The sequence below is a fragment of the Falco punctatus genome, assembly GCF_963210335.1.
Source record: "Falco punctatus genome assembly, chromosome: 8".
In the NCBI taxonomy this organism is placed as follows: domain Eukaryota; kingdom Metazoa; phylum Chordata; class Aves; order Falconiformes; family Falconidae; genus Falco; species Falco punctatus.
In genome coordinates this window covers 62,494,646-62,522,308 of record NC_137588.1, presented here as the reverse complement: position 1 = coordinate 62,522,308, position 27,663 = coordinate 62,494,646, and the positions used below count along the sequence as shown (strand labels likewise).

At 42.2% G+C, this 27,663-nt stretch overlaps 1 protein-coding gene across 2 annotated transcripts in view; it reads right to left on the bottom strand.

Annotated features, from left to right (window-relative positions):
- Positions 1–27,663, bottom strand: part of LOC308068945 (uncharacterized protein) — a gene marked incomplete at its 3' end in the record, with an annotated part of 153,208 nt that overhangs the window by 86,962 nt on the left and 38,583 nt on the right. For both annotated transcript variants that reach the window (XM_080400493.1, XM_080400494.1), the window contains exon 1: positions 9,357–27,663. This exon is cut by the window's right edge and continues 38,583 nt beyond it. The remainder of the gene's footprint in view (positions 1–9,356) is intronic.

Genomic DNA, 27,663 nt, shown 5'->3' with positions numbered 1-27,663 from the left:
GATGTGCCAGACGATCCCTGCTCTGGTATTTTACCTCAGGCCTTTTCCTATGTTTTTTCTAAGGTGGCTGAAAGGCAATCTTGATGTTGTGGTTGAGCTGCTGCCACCCTCAAAGCTCAGAAACCAGATAATTCATTTTCCCTCCAGGTATGTGACCTGCTGCATGGACACAGTTGGAGAAAATTAGATTTGACAAGTGTCAGAAGTGGCTTATGTCACACTCCCCAACGCCAGCCCTCTGCAGCTTCTCCTCCACCACCAGCATTTGAAAGAGCAACAATTTCTCTGGAATTACCAGACAGATAAGTTTATAAAGATGTGCTGCATTCTGCTTGGTCCTGGACTACTTAGCCAGCTGCTAAAGTCGGTCAGGGGCTGACCAGTGCCTCTGCACTGGTTGCATTAGGGAAATCAGAGATTCCATGGCCTGTTCCGATATCTACAGATATCAGATAATATCAGTAGATAACCCTACTGATTTCTGGAGTAGGATTAGATTTGGGGTTAGGGTAGGGTCTTAGGAGCTAGGTGGGCTTGCTGGTTGCACATGTGCTGAGTTAGACTTCACTTAGCTACCAGTTAACCCTACAGTCACATCTGTCCCCTGAGCTTCTAAACAAAGATATGTTCACCAGCTGAAGGGAGAAAAAATAATTTAAAAAAACCCATGAATGTACAGTCTGGTCATACATGGCCAGATCGCACGTCACTGGGTTCCCAGGGCTTCAAAGAAATCTGTATTAAGGTGTTCAGAGGAGATGGCAAAGGCGGCTGCCAAAAATGTGATGGTGATGATGCTGGGGGGCAGGAACCTGGGGACTGCACAGGCTTCAGCCTTCCACATCGCTGTCGAGAGGGAGACATGAGTGAAAGGGCAGTTCTGATAGGAAAGAGTATCTGGGCTCAATCTGCCACTCTAATTAGCCGGTGTATACTTATGAATATACCAAGGGTTCATACATACATAATTAATGTTAGATTGTGCAGATATTTGTCTGTCCATATGCACAAAGCAGGGATAAAGACTCATAATACACATAATTGCTATGTAAGGAGAATGACTAAATGCACATAGTATTTGGGCTGTTCATAATTAATTGCATCACCGCTAAAACTAGCTGGAGGCTTTTCTTCTGCTTAATGGCACATTTACAAGCATTTTTCTACTTACAGCATTGCCCTGTGTAAGACTGGATGGTAAATGTCCAAAAAGTAAAGAAAAAATACGTGACATCCAATACACACATGAGGAAGAATTGGCTCCTCTGAGGCATTTGAACTCATTTTCTAGTCATGTGGATTGGCTACAACAAATTACCCGTAAAAGGAAAATGTTTTCCAACTCAAATAGGATAAATATCAAATAACCAATCTGAAAACACTAGAGGACTCACTGGTTGAAGCAAAGAGTTAAATCTACCCAAGAGTAAAGCTTAAAAACTTCCAGGAAATATTTCTGGGTTATAGGGGTTCAGAATGACAGGCACACAAATAAAAGAAAAAAGAAGAAAAAGTATTTTTTCCTTATTTTGTTCAGACATTTTCATACAATTCACAAAAAAAAAGTATCACTGAGAGCCTTAATCTCTTTTGTTGCCTCACATTATTACCATCTATGATTATCCAGCAGCCTCCACGGGCTTCAGGGCACTTTAAAGACTTAGGAAACCCAGGGCTAAGTCATTGCCAGAGCTGCTACAGAACCTCCCGCTTCACCCCACCCACCAGCCAGCATGCTGCGTCACCAGAGCTGAGACAGCTGGCCACGAAATACGAGGACAAAATGGCCTAATTCCGCAAAACCTGATTATAACCTTTACAAAACGATCCGCCAGCTTCTTTCCACCTTTTAAGGCACTTTGTTTAGTGACGATGCATGGCAAACCCACCACTTTGCAGCATTGCAGACGGCATTGAACCCTTTTCTCACCCCTTCCTTGCAGGACCTTCTGTGCTGGTGAGGTGGGGGTGGTAGTGTTTGCGCGGCTGGCACTGGTGCTGCACCTGCTTTATCCAAACCGAAATATTTCCAGCCTTTCCAACTTCCTGATCGACACCTTATATGTAATAATTTTGTTTCTAGAGTCAAGTACAGACTCCAGAGTTCCTGCATGCTACGTGGTGGTATCACAAAGCAACAAAGGGGCGTTAGAGAAGGGCTTGTAGAAACCATGGCATGCCACCAGCACCTGGCAAAGTACCTAGAAACTACAAACAATTCATGTTAGTGCCAACTAACATGGTGCCAACATGTGAAAAATGAGAAAGCAAACAAATACACTCGTCTGAAACTCTGCCTGAATAAATTCCTTTAACATTACAGATGAAAAGGTCAATGCCCAAAGGCCACAGGCTTAATGGGTTGCTGTAATGTAATTGATACCGTCAGCCCCAGACACACAAAAATCACAGGTCAGATCCCCAAAACATAAAAAAGGATTTACTATCACCAGATTAGGCTTTAATATAATTGAAGGCTTAATTTTAGCCCTCCAGCTTTTAATCTTTTGAAAATAACATTTTCAAGTTCTTTTCCCCAGTACCATGAAGGTTAGAATGTTACTTTCCTTTAAAAATGGAGATGTATTTCTATCATTCCAGCTATAATTACAAATTATAGCCATCTTATAAAAGTATGTCTAATTACTAGTATAATTATTATCAACTGGCATCAAACTAGGCTAAACTGACAAAAGCCACATAGCACTGCTGTCAGAAGAAATAATAATAATAATAAAAAAAACCAAACCACAAAACCAAAATACTTGTCAGGAGATTAATGATAAAATCTCTAGAGCTGGCAACGCTGTCACATAGCTCAAACAACAAAATGCATTCAAATGAAAGTTTGTGCAGACTGCCACAGGATATATAATATGCAGAAAACATTTTTTTTATAAGGGCGCAGGACTGCTTTCTTGTTGACACTAATGCACCAAGAACAGCTGCAGATGGGCAGTAGCATTAATTTTTCATCATTCTCCCCACAGATTTCTGAGGGCTGAGGGTCCAAGGAAGGAGAATAAGTACAGCAGCCACCTATAACGCCAGACCATCCCTCATTCCTGTTTTGCAGCAGTATAAACAGCATCATTGAAATTAATGGGGTTTTACTACATGTACCCAGGAGAAAAGAAAAAAAAAAAAGAAATATAATAACAGAAATAAACAGAAGTGTTTCCCTCATTTAGATGGTGGAGCTTTCAGGCTATTGTGTCTAAAATGGCACAGCCCCACGGTTAAATGCAGGCACAGTGGTGAGAAGCTGCTTCCAAAGATAACATTTATAGTCCTCCGCAACTGGTACAGTGGTACCCAACACATCTCACCGTGTGCCTCATCTTCACGAGAATTAGCCTGCCTGGAGACAGGGTCTGCAGACATGTTCTGGAGTCACCAAGTGCCATTTGAGGTGCTCTGAGCCCTCAGCCACACTCAGTGTCCCAGCAGCATGTCCAAATGGTTGAGCACCTCTGGATGCCAGTGAGAACATGCCCCCGTTGAGCCCAGGTGGCTGCTGGATCTCCGCCTTGCCAAGCCTGCTCATTTGTGACCCATTTCTGCACTAATTCAGCTACAGTGAAATTACACACATCTTTTAAAAAAATAACTTTATCTACTGCTGTGATGATGATCAAGAAGCAACATTAAAACTGTTCTAAATTGACAAAAAGCCACATAGTGGAGTTACAAAAGTGGCAATTTCTAGTGACTAATGGAAACTTACAGGGACTTACGGATCCAGCTTCTCCGACACACGGAGACACGCAGGGAGCCTGAGCCACCCAGAGGGGCAGTGACTGCTGACCCCAGGCTGGGGAATAGGGACGAATGGAGAATCTAGGAATCTCAGACAGATCTTGACTGTGGGAAGAAGCAGAACTCCACACATTTCTGCAGGGTTTCTTCTTCCCTAAAATAGCCCAGAAATTAATGACCTGGTTAATGCCTAATCATTATCTAATTTAATTTCTTTCAAAGATACTTCATTTTATCCCTTTGTTTTTCATAAGCAGTGCTTCCTTGCTGTGCTCTCTAGAGAAGTTACTCCAAATTGCAGACCAGGTGCCAAAGCACTAACAGGGACCTGACCACTACATTCATCTGAAGCAGCAAAGGGGTTTTCTGGTCTTAAAAACGGCCACGATTCAAAACTGCTACAGTTCACAAATTAAATAAATGCAGTTTCTTCTTCAGACTTCCTGATGGGCATTTTTCATTACAGAGGTAGCTAATCATTAATTATAATCTGCCATTTCAGCTCTTATCAGTGTAAAACTTAAGCAAGACTCCAATCCCATGGAATCACCCTGCAATGGGTCCCCCCAGGTACCTCCTGCATGGCCCCTGTTCAGTTACTGGGGGCTTAGACCTCTTGGTGGGGCTTGGGAGACTGACCTGCTGCCCCATTCCAGCAGGGAACAAGGCACAAAAGTGCAGCTAATTCTCCAGGCATTTCATTTAAAGACTATTTCTGTCCTGTTGCTGCAGTGTGACACCTAAGTTTTCAGGGAGGTCCATGAAGTACTCCGAAGGAAATACTCTTGAGAGAAGGGTTTGGCTGCATAGGCTTGAAGAAGACCAAAATACAATGTGATATAAAGAAAGAATAGGTAAATTGGGGGGGGGGGGGGGGGGGGGGGGGGGGGAGGAGAAGGAGAAAGATTAAGTTATGTCTCTTTTAGACAGGAGAGAAGATGAAGGTTTTTTTCACAATATCCAAGGAAGAACTTCTATGATAGTGATGGTTTCAAATAAACTGCTCTATCTCATGGTACTTGAGTGCATCACCCCCAAGCATCTTACACAAGCCAAATCAGACATTAAAGCTTTTCCCAGTCTAAAAATTCTAGATATCTCTTAAGGGAAAAATATTTTGAATGTCAAGAAAGAGAACTATAAAAACTCCAGTTTAAACTACCACCATTTCCTACTTAATATCACCCATTAAAAACATCTGCATCAGGAATTAGGGGTGACCATTATTTTCATGCTGTACACAATTCTGAAGTTTCAGGTCACCATTCCATGGGATGCAATAAATCTTCTGTGGCTGTGAGCAGTTGATATGGTTTATTTTAATGACCACAGTTAAAGGTTTCACGGGATCAGGCCACAACCAAATCCCTTTATAATAATTCTTTAGGCTACTGCATAATTTATAGTCCTTATGCACTTTTCATGATCTAATTTACCTTCCTCTTAAAATATTTTGTAAAACCAGTGTTCCATTTATAATGATATATATCCCATTATAAAACATACTCACTACTTTGTTACCAGAATAGCATTTTATGTGTGTAAACCAAAGGGCATTAGCATATGCCAGAATTACTCTCCCAACTCGGTGATATATGGAGCATACAGGAATTATGAGCAATTTGGTTCACACTGTCAAAAATATAAATGCAGCGAGGGTTTAATAGCAGGCCTGCAAATAATGTTTCTTAAGACAAGCAGATTTTTGCAAATGAGATTCCCCAAAAAGAGTAAAATCTAGAAGCGAGGTGAGGAGGGCAGAGGAAGCAGAGCATGGAGCCAGCTATGGCTGTTGATCGTACACAGCCACCCAGAAGGGAGAGCGAGGAAGGCGGACTGCATGGGTTTGCCATCAACATGGCCCCAAGATGTGAGGGAATGAAGAGGCCAAAAAGCTCATGGGAAAAGGTTGCAATTTTTTCGAAGGAAGATCCACCAAGAACAATCATATTAACAAAACCAGGTTTTTTTACACTCCCTAACTAAAATGCCAGAAAGCATTTCTCTCTAAATCTGGCAGTAAATGATCTCTATGGGCTCCTTCAATTCCAGTTATTTCTACCCATTTCAATAGTATTTAACCATATCCAACTTAAACAGGATTTTCTTGACCTTGACACTAAATAATTTTCTCTGCCTAAACCATACTCTACTCTAAAGGCGTATAACGATGGTTCAAGAGGCACTTCAGCATGTGTTATCTACCCCTTGTCTGGCCTTCCCTAAAGGAAACCTCTCACTCACTCAGGCATATAATATACTTTCCTGGTAGGAAAAGTTGTGAAACGTAATTTTCTCATGTTATTCCAGTATGTAAAATACTACACCACCTGCCATGTCATAATTCATTAAAATGACAGGGAGTTGATCAGTATTTCCTTTTGCGAGATCGTGTATGTATGCACTTACATATGGTGGTTGCCTTGCTAGCTGGAGATATTTGTGATACAGTAGTTTTCATTTTTATATTCAAAATCTTGTTTGTTTCCCAAAAATACCCACACAAATCAGGCACTGCAGAGCTAGGCTATATTTACTCCCAGAAATCCAGACTCTGCACCGTATTACCTAAAATATCTATGGGAAGCAAGTATCAACAAGGTCTTAAAAAGTTATTTCCTTTTAATTTATTTCTTCATTTACTTATGCTTCACAACATCAACACTACCTAGCAAAAACACAGCTACGTATTCAAACACTTCCAAATACTTCACAAATATCAATGACTAACTATGATAATGTTGTCACTTAATATTTAACATCGTATCAAAGAACCTGTGCACTTATTCCCATTTTATATATCATGAAAATGAAATACAGGAAATTTTACCAGGTTTCCAATAGCGTTTCTATAATTGAATGTTTGGGCCAGAGTCAAGAATAGAATCCAAATTGCTTCATTTCCAACGTTAGGTTTCAAAAACAGCCACATGTTTTATCTCAGAGCAGTTCTCCTGGCAATTGCCAGTGCCTCTCTCAGGAGTACACGGTCCCTTTACCTATTTTAAAACTGGTGAGAGGAAGATTTTTAGTTTTAAGGGAACTGGATGGAAACATATTTATTTCCTCCCAAAAGGTACGTGCACGTGTTCTTACAGCAAGACTCAGCCTAGCTATTCCCTTCCCTCTTAGGATCTCTGAAAAGCTGTGCTCACTTCAATTTACAGTAGCTTGCACCAATTCAATAACCCCATTCAAACCAATGACAGTGACTATTATCTGTATGCCAGCTGCTTTGATATAACCAAAAGGCTGTACGACAGTAATCCAAGGATACACACTCCGCTAAGTTAGATTTTAGCTACTATAGCCCACCGACTACAAGTCACATTTCTGCATCTCCCAAAGTCATAGATACAGAGAAACACAAATCCCACCTGCAGCTGTGCCACCGAGTAATGATCAGGTTCTTTAAGAGGGATAGCATTTGCCAGTTTTTTTGCTCCTTCTTATAAAAAAAAATATTTTTTTGGAAAAAAAATTTCCTTTAAACCTGCATTTAAAAAGCATCTCGATTTCTGGAGGGTTACTGAACACAAGACAGCATATTGCATTTGGCAGTGATAAAATCAAACTGTCATTGCTACTGGAGACCGAGCACAGCTCATATATATCTTACCTTTTAAGCCCATTCTATCGAAGCTGTAGCACAAATAAAGATGAATAGTATCTCTTTCTAAGCCAGCACAAAAACACCCCTCAATCTAGCATAAACCACACAATACTTATCACCTTTTCACAGGATCCTGTTTAAGCTTATAAATACTTTTTTATTATTTCCAGATTTCACTCAAGATTTTTGGTAAACCCTTTCTACAAACTTTGCTGGTTTAACCTCTCCCTATCAGTTTAAGATTTGTATCAGTTCCTAACAGAGAAGCTACGTGTAACAGACAGATCTGCTGTCAATGCATAGAGGCTCGAGAGCAGCTGCCAGATTGTATATAGAGCCAAGAGCTCTGCGTTGCTGTGTAGTAGGGAAAAGATTTAAGCCACTGAAAATTACTAACAGCTTAAGTCCACCATCCTACTAAACATTAAAAAAAAATGAAATCAGTTTGCTATTATACATTTTTTTTATTTTTTCTATTTCAATCTTCTTAAATAAATAACTCTCACTGTGACAACCTGTACCAGGACTGTAAGAGCGTGGAAGGGATAACTGATCTACCCCTTCGGTCACACTTACCCTGGTCTGCAGCACAGGTGAACTGCTGGTCTTTCTTTTACACTCAAGGTCTAGAGAGGGGAAAAAAGAAGTCCTACATCCATTACTGTGAGTTTTTGCTGATTCTGTACCCAGCTAGATTTTTTTAATCATTTCTTTGGCTTTTCACCAATCTATTAAGCAGAATAAAAGCCAAAGGCCCAGCCAGGAAGACAGGAGATCTGAATGCCACCGGTGCGACATTTCCCCTTGGGCCAACACCCATGAACTATTTAAGTTCTCTTATGGCCTATTTTGGAGGCTTAAAGAGCACATAAGCTTTGCAAGTGCCTTCTGGACAAGACACTGCACAGGCTTTTTCCAAAATAGGATGAGTGGGGGAAAATCATAGTGGGAGAAGCTGGATGACTGCGGTCACCTAGTCTAACCTCCCAAGTCACACTTCCACTTGGTGCAAGAGTAAGAGAAGCCTAAGCATTCTGCAAACTTAAAGATGCCTGAATTCCCATCAAAATCACAGGGAATTAATCATATTACAGACCTCCGATATAGGCAGTCTGTAGGCTGGGCTCAACCATGCAGCAGAACCCTTCAGGAGATAAGGAAGCCCTGAACAAAGCACAGATGGAAGCAGTGCAGGTGTCCATCTCCACTGGGGTGAGGAAAGCTGTTGAGACCTGCATCCACGGAACTGCATCGTATCTTCAGGTCTCTTGAAATCAGAGCTGTGGCTTTGATCTTGTACAGATATTTCTGACCTCTTTGGAGCTGCCCCTCACTCCAGCTGCCAGCAGAGCCCTGCTACCAACTGAGACGCAGCTCTCTCCTCCCCTGGAGGAGTGACTACTTCAGACCACTTCAGCTTTCAGAAAGATAGCTGAACCTCTACAGAAATGTGGTATTTACCCATAACAGCACAACCTGTTTATCCAAACCTGAATGGTAATCTTAAGCAACTGTGTATTGAGTCTCACCAACGGCAAAATCTTGGTGTATTAGTTCTTCATGACAGCTCGATACCAACCCCTAACACCTCTCTGCTACACTTGTGTGCCGGAAAGGAAGCTGCAGGCACAAAACGGGTAAGTCTACAAGTGATTAGTTATTTGCATGGAAATTTATTAGATTTGAAAATGTAAACTTTGCCTGGTGGGCTTTGGAGAAGGAGTGGCATAATTCTAAATCAATACTGAGATTACATTATGTTTTATGGGTTTTTAAAAAATCTCTTCTGTTGCATTTTTTACATGTACATCTTAGAGTTCCTATATATCTTTTCAGCCTCTGTACATGGTTATTTATGTTTATAGGTCGTTTGAGGGAGACATTTCCAATGGAAACTGCAAATATTAGAGCAGGAAATTTAATCTCTTTTGAAGCCAAACAAAATAGAGGAGAAAAAAGTAATGTGTGAGAATGGCTTCCTTACCTGCCAGGCCAGAAGGCTACAGAACATTTAGCTGGCATGGAGGATGCGACAAGGTCAGTTTGTCAAGGGAGCAGACCGTCTTGGTAATCCCTGGTCTAGGAAACGGTGATCAGCTGAGCTTTCTTTTTTGCAAGTTTATTTCCAGTTCGAGAAGGGTTCAAGCTGAATATTCTTCTGTTTGGAGTCCAAACAAGCACTATTATCCATGGTGCAGCCAGCTAGAAAGCAAGCATGAGGTTTTATTAATTGTGATTCAACAGGAGAGAAAAAAAAATCCTACCACTTGCCTACTCCAAATAAGAGAAACAGGTCTGACCACAGCAAGACAGGTATGGGTTGGAAAAGCCTTTGGATTTAGAGACCACTTAGAGGTACACAGGGCTACACCTAGTCCCAAATACATTTGGGTTTTGTATTGGCACAACCCCGGTGGGTGGAGACATCTAAAGTGAATTTTTATTTTAATGTAGCTATTCCAGCTGGTATTTCTCCCAGAAATTTTGGGTTTGCTTGGCTACCACTACTCATTTCTACTTGCACCCACAACTGTAACTGGAACCAACCAACAAGATGTTCTAGTTTAAGCAGGACATAACTGCTTTAAAAAAAAAAATAGTTTCAGCAGAAACTGAAGTGGAAAACCATGTGAGACATGATTTCAATCTCCTTTTTCCTAAGGGTGAAGGAGGAGTGGAGAAGGAAGGAGGGTGGAAGGCAAGAGGAGGGTAGCAAGGAAGTAATGGATGATGGTAGTCGATGAATGCAATCTGTATTTCCCAGAAGTCCATCTCAGAGAACAAAACCTACCAATTACAAATAGTGTGTGTGGAAAATCCCACTCGGTGGTGTGATGCCTCCCATTACTTTCTTATCAAGCCACTCCATCGAGCATCTGCATCTTCTCTCTGCTTTATTGCTGCAAGTTTCATTGCAAATTCTTCACAGTTGTATATACCTACTAAAAAAGGAAAAAAGCCCCAGACTCCCATCTAACTTTTGTTGTTGATAACTCTGGATGGGCTTGATACTGAGAAAGCAGTAAGTCCATGGCAGACTGGCAGCACTGTGTGTATGCAGCCCGTGCTGCCAGGCATTTGTTCTGTCTGGGTAAGAAACAGCTTCTCTCTCATTTCATTTCTGCTTGCATACCAGGAGCTGGATGCATTAAAGGCAAAAGTACCTTTATTACCTGCTCATCTCTCAGTCCCATGTGCATTTGCTTCTCACGGAGGAGAAGATTACCTCTTTCAAGCTGTTCTTTCCCACTTTTGTTCTCTGCTGAGCTACTGCTTGTCAACACGTTTATCCGTTTGCTACTTTCAGCCAAAGAAGAAAAAAAAAACCACCCAAGTTAAAAAAGGAGCAGGAGGAGGAGAAGCTTCACTTTTGGCACTGTATCTGTGTAGCTGAAGAAAGAAACATTATCAGCTGCCAAGTGATCTGATTCTTCAAATAAAGGAATAAATAAAATAAGAGTGTTTGTGTGTATCCGCTCTTCCTGCTGGGATGAGGTGAAACCGCGATGTAGATTTGGCACCTCTCCTGCCTGTGCCAGCTCCATCCGGGATGGCTGCACACTGCACTGTAAATGTAGTGGCTGTTCTGCAGGGCAGAGGTCCCCAGAAGTTCAAGGTCTAGGTCAGGTTTTTAGAAACAACCAAGACCTTGCATGGCTCAGATAGAACAGCTTACAGCCTCAGGAAGACTCTTCTGCACGCCCATTACAGCTTAACCTTCTCTTATCTGTGCAGCATGAGACACACCAAGACTATGGGGAAAACTTGGAATTAGGTTCAAATCCCAAATGGCTTTTATTTGTAGGCAGTTTTGAAAGAGTGGCTTTGCCTTGAGGTTGTCCGACAGATACAAGGAGGTTTTCTTCTAGTTTTCAAAACCCTTTGGAAGCACTGCTGAGTCAGGCTAAGAAACTTCAGCAAAACCAGATATTCAGGCTTCGTATTCACTAATTAACACCAATAATAATTTAGCAGTCCCTTGGCACGACACACTTCTCTCATAATCTGCAGCCTGCACCCGCAGCTCTCCTCTCACAATCTCCCTGTCTTCGGTCTCTTCCCACACTCGTCTCCGTGTTTTTGGTTCTTTTTCCCATCACTGCATGGTACTGACAGGCGCTATGGATGCACTTGAATTTGTTACGTTTTAGACAACCTTGTTAAATCAAAACAAATCACTTCCTACATTCAGAGACCCACTTCACTGAAATAAACAGTGAAGTATTTTCCTGGTATGAATACTGGTAGCCACAGCACTCTCGATGCCATTATTGGAATCAGGAGAAACATACAGGAGCGGTCTCTCTCGCAGCGCTGATGAGCTTCTGCTTACCACACTACAGGGTATCATGAGAATCAGATGAAGAGGAGCTGTTTTGTAAATGGTCCAAAAAAAATATTTTTCCCCCCCCCCCAAGCTTGCATTAGGGTTTCTATGAGTTCATATTTTCACTTTGGCTCACGTGCTCTTAGTTAATTCCAGCTGAGTTATTAATCTTTAATTAAGACCTCTTGGGCAAAAGGAAGAGACAGAGCAAGAACATGTTTAAATAGATAAGAGAAACAAATACAAAGGCTAGGATATTGATCGCTGAGGTTTTAATTAGTTTGATATTGATGGAAATAACGCTTGCAGAATTGGCAAGAATGTGTTCTTTTCTAGAAGGCTGTTCTGGGCTCCTTTCTGGATAGGAACCGTACAGAAGGAGATGGTACACAGCAAAGGATGCTCCAGACACGGTAATAATGAAATGGTGACTTCAGCAGGAGATGGATTGAGCCCTAATTGATGCAACACATGCAGAGAGAGCTGCATATAATTTCAATATTGTCTTGCCAGGCTACCCAACAGACACTGAGCAGACACCAGCATCATCTCCTGTAATGCAATATTTATGAAGAAGTTATATTTTTCAAAGCAGAGTATTTATTGATGTCTTGTGTCTGGCTGAACTTCAGCACGCAGATGTTGTATATATTTCAAGGAGAATGTCAGCTTTATAAAATAGTGCAGAATGTTAACTCTCTCTTTTTAATTAATCTTCAGTTGTTTCCAGTATGCACTGTTCATCATTTTGAACTGTCACCTCTGAAACTCTTATCACAAGAAGGAGAGCTTCTTCCTCAGAGCTAGGTACATTCTCTTTCTACTCTGCTTACTTAGAGTAACTCCGAGCACGTAGGTCAAAATCCATCCTGAGCAGCAAGCCAGCAAAATGCTTACGCACCACTTACCTCCTCCAAATACGGCGTTTTGAGACATAAATGATGAATAGGGCTTGTAGTGACATTCAGTACTGGGGTGATATTCACCCGTTATGATGAATTGGCTACCAGGAGCTCCCGGAGAATTTTCTGTGATGGTTATCACTGGCTGTGCTTCCCTTTCTTGTACTTGATGCATCCCAGCATGAATCCTGGCACAGTTAAGGGATGAGGTCGGGCAGATTTGAATACCCTCTGGACCTTGATCTCTTTGTTCCTTGTTTATGTCAGAAGTATGGTTACCAGAATAGCTGGTATAAAACTTTTTGTAACCCCGATTGCTGCCAAGCAAACCAGGCAGAACATGGAACAAAATATATTACAAATTTCCTCTCTTTCAGTTCTTTTAAACAAACCCAGCTATTTATCCTCCACGGCGCAGAGCTTCAGGGAAGGTCAGGGAGCCCCGGGCAAGTCAATGATAACAGTCAGGTGCGGGGTTCCCGCGCTAAAGGCACGATCCTGTGCTCGATGCAGACATGGACACATTATTAATTCTACCAGGAGTTTTGGTTTCATAGCTGCTATACAGCATTTGACCAAGAGCCAGGTAGAAAATGTAGTAAGTTAAGCTTAAGATTTTCACAGAAGTCCCTTCCACCCTGTATTATTTGCCTGTGTTAATTAATAAACTGTTAAGGTGCCGATGTCTATCCTTCAAAGTATGCACTCAAAATGCTAATAATTCTCTTACATTTCTATGGTTTTAACCTGATAAGGTTCCCAAGGGTTTCCTTCCACCTACTGTCTATCTGCTGAAAGGAGAGGAAGGCTCTTCTCCTCAGTATTTGTGGAACAATACATGGCAGACAAGGAAAACTAAAAGGGACCAGTGAGAAGTTAAATCAGAATGGGTGAAGGGTGTAGGAGCTGTCAGCAGCAAAGTAAAACAATAATTGATTCTTAAAAGCTCAGTGCTACAGTAATAACTGATAATAAAATGTTCTTTTAGTTGTCTCAGTAGTCTAAATTTTAGCTAATCTAGTTTGATTTCAATAGCCTTAAAAATAGAAACTTTAATAGAGTTCAGAATAAGCAACATATTAAACAGTAACATTTATGCATTTGCAAAGATCTGCAGAGGGTGACACAGACTGACATTTAGTCAGTAATTTTCAGCCGAAGATCAGAGAGTACAAACTGATTATGTTGGGAACCTCTGAACCTATCACTGAAATGTAATTAGTTTCCTCTACTTGTGCACCCCCTGTTTTGCCCTCAAGCTAAGGACACCAAAAACCAATTAGCCACCTAACAGCATTCATTGACGAGAAGATTTTAGGGAGGATGAGGGCAACTGCACCTTAGGAGCACCATGGGACACTCAGACAACATCTTAAGGGACATGGGCTGCAACACCCATCACCTGTCCCTAAAGCACCGACTCGTGCAGAAGATACAGCCCTGCTTCTGCAGAGGGGTTGATGTCCGGCACTACCTGGGTAGACTGGTGAAATCTAATTGTATTGCTTGGGTACACATGAAAAATTTTGCAGGATCGATGCCCATGTGCCGAGATATGAATGCATTTCTGGATGTTGCTTAGCAACTCTGTACCTTTGCAGTGTGGACACGCCGACACTACTAATGGTCACAGTATATCCTGGCTCCATCGCACAGGGCTGCTTTGCAGAAGAATAAATACCATTTTCATCTCTGACTGGTTTTTCACATCTCCATAAAAATTCATAAACCCACACATTTTTATGCACCGCATTTCACACAGTTGGGGAAGTTTACAATTCTTTGACTCCAGAGTGAGAAACGAACACCATCTCTAAAAGGGTAATGCAAGTCCGAGGCATTACTCGAAAGATAACGCTGTGCGCTATCGCATATTTACTGTCTTTCAGGAATTTCATGGCAAGCCCTTATGAAAACCCTGCAGCCCGAGCAGCCTGCAACTTCAACCAGGAATTCAAAACCACAGCTCAGTTATTCTGGGCATTGAGCTCGTTCCCAGTGAGAGAGATGCTGCAGGTGAACTCCCATCCTCACTGACATCAGCAGGGCACTGATGGGGTTAACACAGGTGTAATCCTGACCAAAGTTAGCCCCTGGAATTGCAACACAAGGAATTTGTCTGCCATTTCTATCCACTCGGTTGGAATTCATCGATACCTCTTGCAGAAACAGGTAAGAAAATGCTATTTATATGACGACGTATGCTTCCTAGACTTGCATTTTAAAGTTCATTACATTAATCAAATCAAACAAAAAAAAAAGGCCGCAAGTTGCCTTAGGTAAAGAATTTAGGCACTGCCGTGTCACAGCACCTTTTTCCACTCCACTGGCATTCGCCAACCCCACAGACTCTCAGAAGCCTCCTCCACAGAGGCATTTTTTCGAGGATGGACGAGACCAGCCCGGGACTGCGCATCAGAGCCAGTCCTTGCCAGACAAGGCACACCAGGAGCAACTTCCCTCACATTCTGGCCAAAGTTGAATGTCTACCACAGAAGCAAAAACCTGGTATTAAAGGCTAAAACAACACACAGAGCAATCAGGAAAGCATGTCCCCCTCGAGAGAGAAACGTGTCTGCCTGAATTAAGGGTCACTTCATAGCCAGGTCCTGTTTCATTTCATTGCAAAGGCTCGAAACCAGACACAGAACACGGCGTCTTGGTCAGCATCCTCCCTGTCCTCAAAGCACTAAGATGCTTCGGGTATTTTATGGAGTATAGTTTTGTGCATCAAGTAAAAAGTAGCAGCAATGAATTCAAAGGGTTATTTAAGTATTATTGGAGCGGGGTGAGTTGTATTTTTTTTTTTAAAATGACTTGAGCTAGATAGCGAAAAGTGAATAAACTGCACCCTGTGCAACTTTTTGGTAGCAGCTGCTGTTTTCCAGGTGTTGTTTGAAGCGTAGCCCCTCTTCTAATATCATTCTGTGGGAACAGAATGTGGATTAGAAAAGAAATGAAGTTAAAATAAATTTTAAAAAGAGCCTAGGACTTTCTGCTCTCTTCACTCATTAACCCCAGCAGCTAAACAGGAACAAGCCCCCAAACTACTGTCCCTGTCTTCCACTCTAAGGTTAGGTATCAGTTACAAAGGACACTCTGAATACCAATCACACATGAAAACCAAGCACCAACTACTGCTGCAATTAAAATGCCAATGACAAAATCAATTAATTAGAATACCAATTAAAAATTATGAAACAAGCTATTATTAGCTTAGCAATTCTAAGCAGACTACAATTTAAAGTGTGTCTCAAAGCTATAACTTGGAATTCCAGGTAAAACAAAAATATGTATTATTAAAACACCAAAATCAAAACAAATATTTTAACTTCACTGACAAAAAATATTTTTGTTGCATGGAAACATTTTTTTCAAATATATTTACAATTTCTATTTTTTCATTGGATTTTGAAATGTCAATCTTCCGCAGAACAGAAATGCTAAATTACAGATAGTTCCAAGAAATAAGAGCATGCTATGCATACACATTTTGGTGTTAAGACTGACAGTTGCTTTTTCCTAGAAGGCTTGGTGTTCTGCTGCTCTTTTTTTCTGATTTCTTTTTAGTGAAGATTTATATTCATAGCATCCTGCATCTCTGCAGCACTGAAAATACAGATAACACTGGACCAACAAACAATTCCTCATAGCCAAGCCCCTGGATCCAAAAGGTCACTTTTCCAGACACAAGCTGAAACCTCTTGTACCAGTAGAATGCATTTAGTTCGTGTCCTCAGTCCCTTACAGGAGACACGAATAGAAATGTTCAGTGAGCCAGATCATGACGTTAGTGTACATGACCCTTGCTTTTGCTCCACCACCATTTTGGCTGAGATGGGAGTAATTTTCCTCCTGTTCCAGGCTACTGGACAGCTCAGAGGCAAGCTAAGTAGGACAGTGGCACATTTCCATGTTCGCATGCACCCAAGGAAGTCCTGCTCCGCCACCTCTGTATCCGTAAGCCCGTGAATACCAGGAAGCCATTTCTGAAGCCTGATCGCAATGTACACTCACAGGCAGCGATTGCCAAGCCCCCCTTAATACCCCGCTGCTAGTCCTAGAAATTAGTTGTCGTCTTAATAGTTCATTTTATGCTTGCCAAGAGTGCCTTTGACCTCCTTGTCCCTGTTATGCCACTTTTCCCAGCCCTTCTGAATTCCCAGCCACGCACCTGCCCACCAGATACCCCACAGCATCTCACTTTGAGCCATCAGCACCGCCCCAGGTAGTCGGTGTGAAGAGATTTCACAAATGCAATAAATCAGTAATGTTCCAAGAATGAGAAAACTAAATTTTTATTATTTTTTTTTTTTTCGTCTTCATGTACAGGCAGACGTGCAAGGCCGGGTACATGCCATCTGAGTGCAGGTAAGCAAGGGCTTTGGCAAACACAGCAGGAGTCCCGGGTGATGGGGAAACCTCTGCACACCCCTGCCAAGCCCCGGGATGAGCCAAACGTGATGAACACTGCAGTGCGTCAGGTCTCAGCTTGCAGCAGGTGAGCTTGTATCAGCTTAGATGGGGAAAAAGCCCCCGGCAGGGTCATTTAACAATCCAGTAGTTTTATAGGAGGAAAACAGTGCAACTAAGTGTATCCTGGAAAAACGACAGCCCCTTTCTCTTCATTTGCAGTAGCTACAGAAGCATAGGAAGTATACGAAAACAGTTACGCCTGCTTACACACACTGGCTTGGCATAATGTTCGCTATCTCAGAGTGGGACATGCTCTTGCTGGACTGTCCATGGTTAAATAACCAAGTTTTTGCTTTGTTTTTCTATGCTGTAAAAATAAAACCACCTTATTAAAATGAAAACCCCCGATCTAAATTCACTGTGCATAGCAGGGAGTGACAGCTGTACAAAGCATATTAAGATGAGATAGTTGTCCTTCATAAGTTGAAAATTATATTGATATCTATAGACAGGTTTTGTTCATTATGCACTGGGGAATACTCCCTGCTGGTCCCAATGGAGAGCTAAATCCATGAATTTAAGCAGACTCTATTATACCGACAGAAAAATCACATCCCTAACCTTAGATCCCCAGAGATACAATTATTAACCTCTGTGACAACTTTTAAAGAGCAGTTCAGAGGATAGAAAATAGCAGGTTTTGGCCTGTAACGCGGAGCTGAACAGAAAACGATATCCTTGTGTCAGAATGGGATGGATGGGCAGAGCCCCCCCGCCCAGCAAATGGGTCAGCTTCTCCACAGAGTTCAGTGAGGGCTTAAAAGACAATTCTGTGATGCCCTATTGGATTTCCACAGGCCCCACCGATTTAGACCTTTTTAGACGTTGTAAGCCACTTCCATTAGGCTAATAAAGCCCTTCCTAGCACACGTGCAAGGTCTGCACTTATCCTGATGCACTAGAGATGGGAGGGTTTTAAAGCAAAATGATTGTTCCGTATTAGATTTGCATCTTCTGATTTCTTTCTCATGGAGATTAAACCTTCATGCTTTCTTCCCTTTTTGGAATAAAACTTCTCCAGGACATGAGTCCGACTGCAGCACTGCTGCGGTACAGCTGGTGGTAGGACGAGGACAGGAGACCTAAACCCCTCTTCTCAGCTGCAGGAGCCAAAGGCTGAGAGGAAAGCAGCCCACATTGCCCCACGTCAGAGTGGTCGCAACTAAGAATTGGTTCAGTAAAGGGCACCCTGGATTTCTGTAAACGTTTTTATATGAAATGATTCAAGGAGATGTTCCCCCGCCTGCACAAGCACAGGGGGCAGCGGGAGGGAATTCTCCTCGCCTAGCACCTTGTGCTCAGGGATGGGGGAAAAACTTCACGCAGTGGAAAAGGTTCCTTCCTTAATATTTTTGGCTTTTGCTGATTTCATAGTTCTGGATGTTGAGACCTACCTGAGCCCCTCTTTTGTCAGGGACCTGCTGGGGCTGAGAGGGAAGAAACAGATTTATCTTCCCCGTGAACTGATTAAAATTCCTAATTAAGATACTAATTTTTTAAACTTTCCCTTAACTTGTTGGTAAGGGACTGATGGCAGGTGACTTGCTGGGAGCTAATCCTGTGCACAAAGACCACAGGCTTGCGGGACGATGGAGATGCGCAAGCGCATTTGCCACAGCAGCCCACCAAGGCCAGGGGACATGCCTCACCCCCAGCGGCAACATATACAGCTACAGCATCACAGCCACAGCTCCCAAAGATACCTGCTCCGTCACCAGCGAATATGTCACATACAGTGAATTATCACCAGCCCAAGGACGTGAATACAGCTATATTATAGTGACATGAATTCCCAGTTCTTCCAGACCGGTACTCTCAGCCCAACCCTTTAGTGAGTGCAGCTCCAATGCTGCACACAGCATCCTCCATTGCCTCATGGATTCCACCCCCCCCCCACTCCACCTTTTTTTAATTCTTTTTGTTATTTCCTACCCTCCCTTCTCTCTCTTTCCCCAGTGCCCACTCCAGGACAGGCTTGGCTGGCACGTGGCAGCGGCTGCTTCTGTGAATTCAATGAAATCTTTCCTGGCTTCCCCGCTCAAGGTGCCACATCACCACATTAACTTCTCTCCACACCGGGCATTATTCCTAAAACCTGGTTTTATATATTATTTACTATGTCTCCAGTTTTATCGTTGTGTATTGAAACATGCAGGGTTAAACTGAGCAGATAAACAACAACCAAACAGCACCAGCAGCATCCTCATCCTCTTCAAACTGCTACAGGTCTCCTCTACTTATCAAACACAGAAGGGGGGTTGGAGACTTGTTTTAGTTGCTAAGCCACCAAAAAAAAATATTCAAATATCATTTTAACACATTTTTAGATGATTACTCATCTATTTAAACATAAAGTTAGTCCAACGATAAATATGCTAACGTACACATTAAAATTGCACAGTGCAATTTTCTCATTATGCGCAGCAAACATAATTCATACAATGATTGGAGACTAACTATTAAAGAAAAATATTTATTTAATTATAAATAGCAGATCTGTTCATAAGAGGAGACCCTACTCACTAAATAACCTGGGAGCATAATTACTTCAAACACATCCCACGGGACCCATTTCCTCATCCTTGCATGACCTCAGAGAAGATAATGTAAAGAAAATGGACTGTGTGTTTTCCCACAGAAATATAGCCATCCCATTCCTTTCCACTTTCATTCAGCTAATTCTGCTGAGAAAAGCACCCAGATTGCTCAAGATACTGAATAATAATCTGGCAAAATGCCATCTTATCCTGCCTTATTTCTTCCCGGAGCTGATGGATAAAATCATTTGCATCCTTAAGGGTGACCCTCGGTGGGGAGGCAGTGAACGCATTAACACAGCAGGAGTGGCTTGGCCAGAAGAGCTCTGGGTGTGTGGAGCAGTTACGGGTGAGGAACTGGCGTCCCCACGCAGCAGCTGTGAAATCCAGTGACAACAGCCGCAAACGCCAGGTCTGAGCAGGCACCTCTACCCGTGCACAGGGAGGAACCCAGACGTCAAGGACCAGGTCAGCAACCAAGGACGCGAAGGGAAACCTGCACATCACACATCAGAAAGAGCAATTATTTTGAAAGCAGGCTTGAAAAACTGGGTGGAGAACCTTTTCTTTATGGAAGCGTCAATAAATCCTTTCTTCCCTGAGATTACCAAATCTGACCTTGGAGAAAAAAAAGTTTGTACGATAGCTTCAGGTTTTGACAGTAATATCTGTGTGTACAAATGTCAAAATGTAGAGAATTATACAGTCTTACATCAACAATGGTTTGGCCTTCTCGTCGGAAATGCTTTTTGTCCCAAGGCTGCCCTGAAGGTAAGATATTACTGCCACATCCCCACTGAACTGCAGATTAGACAAAAGCCTGTGTTATTGCTCCAGGTCCCTGCTTTGTAGCTCCCTGTTGCTGTGCTGGAAAGCAAAGGAATCACAGAATCATGGAGGTTGGAAAAGACCTTTGAGATCATCGAGTCCAGCCACTAACCCAGCACTGCCAAGCCCACCACTAACCCACGGCCCCAAGCACTGCGCCGACGTGTTTTTTAAACACCTCCAGGGAAGGTGACCCCACCACCTCCCTGGGCAGCCTGTGCCAGTGCTTGACCACCCTTTCCATGAAGAAATCTCTCCTAATACCCCATCTAAACTTCCCCTGGCACAACTTGAGGTTGTTTCCCCTTGTCCTGTAGCTGGTTATCTGAGAGACAAAAGCTCCCGTTGGTCTTCCACCTGGGAATTGGGTTCTTTTGAGAGCACGTGAACTAGAATAATCCCTACCATGACTGACCTGGGAGGAATGCAAGAGCCACTCAGCATTTACACAGACCGTATCAAGTGCTCTAGATCAATGCGCACAGCTGCTTAGCACCTCCCTGGCACATCCCCACCAGCGTGAGTATCCACAGCTGCACAAGTATCCCCAAGAAACTACGGATTGTTGTTACATCTGCCAGTCAACTTCCACAGGAAAGTTTTGCTGCAAGGATGTAGGTGTACCCAGTGGCGCAGCACTCTGCAGCACTGGCTGGCTTTGACAACTTTGCAAATCTCCAGGTTTGATCCTGCAAAGCTTGGCAATATTTTTAGCTGCCTTCAGAGGGGGGAATCTGCAAAGCAGCTCTCCACCTGGCAAGTGACACAGCACTGGGGACTGTACTTGTACAGGCAAAGAGACAAAGGGAATTAAGCAGATTTTAAGACTCGAATTCCAATAAGCAGCCACTCACACCTGGATCGGTACGGTGACATTTCACCTCATGGTGTTGGGGACAGGGTTCCTTTGACCAGCTGAAAGGCACGGAACTGTAGGAGCACAGCAGTTGTGCAACTTGATGTCACACAGCAATCTGGCTCCCCTTCATCAACTCGGTTGTTTCCCATTTATCAGATTAATTAAAGACTGAAATTTGATTTTAATTTCAATTTCACGTTTTAATTTTCAAGAACTATCAGATTTCCCTTATGTTCAGAATATAAAATATGATTATTTATGCAGTCCTGTTTTAATCAAAGACATATAAGAAATATCCAGGAATGTTCTTACTTGTAAATTTAAAAGACCAGAAAAGCATTAAGTACATGGACAAAGCAAAAGCTCAAGTAAAGGAGGAAGATTAGAAGAAAAATGAGTTTATAGTCCCTCATCTAGTGACAAACTGGGGAGATTTTCGAAACAAGGACAGACAAACTGAAGTTACATGCTAAATGTCTTGTTGCAAAGAAATCCTACACTTGTGCTCTAAGTAGGGAAGCTAGCTGGAAGGAAACTGAACATTATCGCGCCTTTCAAAGGATGCCAAGGGGCATTTCCATTGTGGGAAACCGAAACCTGTGGTCTGTGTCTTGGTAATCAGAACAAATTAATGGTAAATGGGCATGGCTGTCATCATCTCACCATCAAAACAGTTCAGCAGCAAGTGTAGGAGAGGGGGAGCAAGGTGAAAGCCTCTCAGCTGGAAGCCCAGATGTTCAGGGACCTCCGTGTGAGATGCTCAGTGTAAAGCCAGGAAGCGCAGTTAAACTGCACCACACCAAACCGACTGCTACAGGATGGCTTTGCAAATATCGATGGTGAAACTGTAGCAAGCAACTCTGACCCCCCAGGAGCAGCGGGAGAAAACATGAATGTGCAGTTAAGACTTACGTATTGCCTTTGAATGGTCAAGGTCCAATTCCAGCTCTACTGTAGTCCTCCACTCTATGTTCAGATAAGGTGTCGGCTCACTCCGTGCCTCAGTGTACCTCCTCTGTAAATTAAAGTCAATAGCATCTTTTTGTCCCAGGTGGTGCGTGGCATACCTGGCCATCAGTGCAAGCTTGTGCCATGCTACCCACCTAGGCAGAAGAAAGTCTGACGTCTGAGCAACAAATGCATGAAACGAGGTACTGGCTAAAGAGGTATAACGTCAAATACTAAAATTGGAATTATTTTCTTCCATGGACAACGCCTGGCTGTCAGCAATATCCTCACTGGGGCCAGCTTGAACCACCATTTATTAGTGCCTAGAAAATCTCCAGCAGAACAACAGCCTGAAAAAGGTGATGGTTTATATCTTTAAGTAGATGGAGTCTCAATTCCTGAAGATGTATCTGAGGAAAACAGCATGGAAGTCTAACCTTTAAACTTCTCTGCCTTGGAGCACCATGTTTGCCAAAGGGGCTTTGACTCGGCTCCCTCATGTGCATGTACAAAACTACTCACCTGTGCATAGTAAATTGGATTTGGGTGTAGTATATCTCATTTGCAAGACAGGATTTCGAGTTTACATTGGAAGATTTTAGTTTCAAAAATAAGAGAAGCAGGAAAGAAGTCAAGAAATAGGGTATTTCAATGCATTAGTGCCTGCAGCAGTTTTTGTTTCAATAAAAATAAAAAAATAAAAAAAAAAGCAAACTAGCACAGCTCATTGATGCAGAAGTGTATAGGTAAATGTCAGTGCAAATAGAATAGAAATCTCTCTTAATATCATTTGATGTGGAAAAAAAACTAGTGATTTTTCTGGCTTGTAACTTCATACAGGTCTGTGATTTTGTGCTGATGTTTGACTCAGGAAATTAAGAGAGAAGATAGCTGCATTTAGAGAGGGTTAATAGACTCACCATAGCTAATGCAGTGAGATGCTGCCAAAACTGTAATAGATGCAGATCATTTAAAATTTGATAGGCTCACTTAAGACCAAAGACAATACATGCGAAAGACAGCTCAACGTTTGCTGAGTAAACAAAATAATGATAGATTGGGCATGTCAGCATAACCCAGGTGGAAATGTGGTTTAAGGGATGTGATGACAGCTCTCTTTCCAGAGAAGCAACTGTTTTCTTTAGAGGTTTGTTTTTGTTACTGGTGGCTTTAGAAATGCTCAGAGCAGGTAAATGGCCACGGAAAGGGGAACAAAACAGCCACGGGTGGGAGGTTCAGGGTGAGCTCGCTGAGATGCCCTGGCTGGTGGTGCACTGGAGGGTCTTCCAGGTGCTATCAGGAAGACCCTGCCTACAACATTCAGGTGCTCCTGCCTTCCAAGAAATCACTTCTTTCCAAAATTACAGATCCTATCAAAATCACCCACAAAACGAGAAGGAAGATTACGATAATCATCATATCCTTCAGGAAACATCACTAGAATAATAAACCACCACAAAACACTGGGTTTACAGTGAGCTAAAGTGCCACCCTACTCCTTAACTCTGTCCCTGTACACAAAATACAACAAAAATGCTATCTGGTGAATTTCTGTCTTGATTTACATTTTGGGCACGTCACTTCTTCTTACTGCTCAACGATCATTGAGTTAAGAGGAAGATTATCCCAGTCCCAGGCACACCGCAGTAAGGTGCAAAGCCTGCAGAGCACTTTGGTAACAGCACTCACTCCGGAGGCTGGGGAACTCCCCTGGTATTTGCCTTCTTTTTTATTTTTTATAATTTTTTTAATTTTTTTTTTTTTTTACACCTTTTCACTTGTGGAAGTCTCCTCACTTCACAGATGGGCATGTCCTAATAGAGTTTGTCTCCATCCAAATTACTCCAGCAATTAATTTCACACCTAAGCAGCTTGGCTAAGAACAGTTTGTTCCCAGCCCCGCTGAGACTCATCTCTGGGTTTATGTCCTTCGCTGAGCCACATGCACGTGCCCTGGGGGTCACAGCCACCATAAACATGACTAAAGGGGGGGGGCCACAGATGAAGAGGCAGCTGTGAACGTGCCCGCCTTGCCCTGGGCAGCTCACCCTGGGGCAAAGCCACTTATATTCTCCATACAGCCTTTTTATCCCCTTTCTAAATGATGGTGAGTGAAAAAGCACCTTCCATGAGCATGACCTAGTACAACTCCTCTCTTCAAAACCTTTCAAACCAGAACGACCTTCGTAAGAAAGATCTTCTGAATTAACTAAAGGGCAACATGAGAACAGGTAAAGTAAACAGCATTACAGCTCTGGATGGACAGTTTCCTTCAGAATTAAGTCAGTCTGTTTCATTAAGCTTAACTCACTTCCAAGGAAAATATTTTTTCAGGGAGCAATGACTGATATAAAATACAAGTCTCCGTCAAAGAGCAAATATAATTATTCAGTACAAGGAGAGAAGAAAGAAGCAATACAACCAGCATTTAATGGCACTGTTACTGAATCAATCCTGAAAGTCTGACAAACTTCAGAAAAATATAACGATATAATAATAAATATTTAAATTATATTATCTATTAAGAATTGAACTCTCAGTCGATGTGTTTATTTCAGGTGTTTTTTCACATCAATATGATTATTGCTTTATATAAATATTTCCAAGTAATAATTTACTGCATAATGCTTCTGTTTGCCCCTCGTATGGCTCAGGCTTCCCTTCCAGGTGGCAGAACAGGGAAAAGGGAAACCATTCCTACCGCTCTTCAGGTGTACAAAGAGCTGAAATTCCCATTTTTTACTCTGCCCCGAAAGGAATACTCTAATGAGAGGAAAATCTGGATTTGCCATGGAAAAATCATCCTGTTGTCCCACAGAAGCTCCTTTCGGGGTGAAATTCTGGCCACGCTGCAGGTAATGGCAGAGCTGCCTTTAACTTCAGCGCAGCCAGAATCCCAGCCTTTATACCTAAACCTGAAGCTCTAAACTACATAGAATGACTTGGTCTTATGAAACTTGAATTATTGTTATTTATTTTTAATGCTTATAACTTCAGTCATTTCTTCAATGTATGTTGATTCAAAACCTGAAATTTCTAACTAATGGCCTACTTACCCTCCATGTTTATTTATGTAAACATAAATCCTCTGTTTTTCCATTCATAGACCACACTTATTTTCCCAGTAACAGTTTCACCTATATCTTTTTGTGAAAATAACAATCCAGTAAAGAGAAAACAGAAAAATATTATTCTGGAAATAGCTTCCATCTCTCAATAGAAAATTTAAATCAATTTGATGCTTCACCTGGAGTAAAATTGGAAATCTCATTTCGTGACATATGGCAAAGCACCTCCAACGCAGCTGGGAACACCCATTCTCACATGACAAATCTGCATAACAGGCTTTGAAAGAGAGCAAACATGTGTCTAAACCAGGGAAATCAAAGCTCCTGACCTCAAAGAAGGCGCACAGCCCCATAAACTCAATAACCCCTACAGTTACCCTCTGCTCTCAGGGGAAAACCTGGGCCCATCGGAGGCATCCATGGGCTTCAGGGACAACTTCTCACTCAAGTCCAAGAGTGGAGCAAGTCCTATGCAAGAAAAGCAGCCTGATCTGTAAGGAACAGAGGATTCGGAGTGGCCAGGCTCATGCAAAAAAAATGGGTTATTAGGGGATAATCAGATATAACCATCAGTGCTCTCCACATTTGGTAACAAACAACATCCACCGTACTTCTAGTATTCACACCATGCACCATTCCTCATCTAAGGATTTCAAAGCAAGATGTGAGCATCACTTAGACCTTTTAATGTAAATTCATGTTATTTTCAATCTACAGACAAACCGAGGCACAGAAGGCACACGCCATGGCTTGCCAAGGTGTTGCTGTTTTCAAAGGCATTACGCACCCCATGATTTAATTACAATAATCAGATTTCCTCTCCTCCAGCCACAGGCTGCAGCTCTGTGCTGCATCGCTTCGCCCACATCCCCATCCAGCTGCGGGACGATGGCCACGGGACTGGGGCCACTGCAGCCGCAGACACTGTCCCCCTGCACGTAGATGCTTGTCCACTGGGTCAGAGCACGCAGCCTTTATGGCACTTACCTGTCATCATTTTATATTTTGTTTAAGGGCATAAGTGTTTGTCCTGGGGAAGAGATCACATCTTTCTCTGCCGTGAAAGCCACAGGGGCAATGCAAGGGGCATGGTTAAGATTTCCTTTAATTCTTATAAACTGAATCCACATAAAGCCAAATCTAATAACCTTGCAATGAAAGCCTGATCTTTGCCATTTTACTTCAAGTAGGAATCTTGAAGATAAAAAAGCTAGCATTTTCTCATTTCCTCGTAAATGTGGTAAGTAGAAGCTACAAGAACAAATCTTTCAAGCACAACGCTGAAATCATAAACATTTCCAAGTCTGTTCTCATTAAATTAGTGCAGTTCTAATTTTCCTCTCAAGTTATACTGACTTCTGCTAAAGCAACAGCCAGGGCCAAACCCAGCTCCACAAATAATCATCTTTCTGAGCAAGATAATTCCCATAATTGTATCATCTTAAAGAGGGAGAAAATCCTATCAGAAATACTTGTCTCAAATTCCACACTTACAAATACAGAAAATACCCCCCTCAAAAAACACACACACAAAAAAAACCCAACAACAAACTAACAAACTACCCACAAAACAAAAGGCAACAGAAATTTATCTAAAGCAGCCAAAGTAAAAGCTGAGTGAGGACCTTGGGGTTTGAACTGCTGGCAGGCACTTTAATTTGAAGACAGTGTAAAACATGTAGAGGAGCCAGGATTCCACCCACAGAGAAATATTAAAAAGTTTCCCTTTTATTATTATGCCTGCCTGTATTGTGGTTTAAAATCCACATAGGGAGTGCCAGAGCTTGTTAGCTGGCTTTAATAGTTGCATTAATAAATCCTATAAACTAATTGTATAGTGACTAAGTTAATTACATTCAAATGAGATAGTATATTTCTCTACAAATATGATAAAGAATTTATAAAGAGATATGCTCCTGTCTGGAAGCCCAGAAATAATAGCCAGCCAGCAACCCAAATCCAGCTGTAATATCTGATTAAATTGATGGCTGTGGGGATAAGCAAACTGCAGCAAAGGCAAGAGATCATGAGAAAATATTAAACTGAATTATTTACACAACAAAATAATGAATGAAAGCAGGGCACAGAGCTTTCCACACGGCCAGCAGTTTAACTTCCAGCCAAAGGTGGGAATTTGATCCTAAACCTCCATTATTTTTTTTAACGGGCAAGGACAAGTATATGACCCTATGTAATAAGAACCATTTTTTCCATTGGTCTTATAAGCAGACCATGAACCTCAGCTCCCATCAAACAGAGGTGATGGTTTGTGTGCCGAGCAAAGAAGGCCACTTTGAAGCTGAAGGTAACTTATGGGTCCCATCCTGCCCTGCAAGCGCCTGCCAG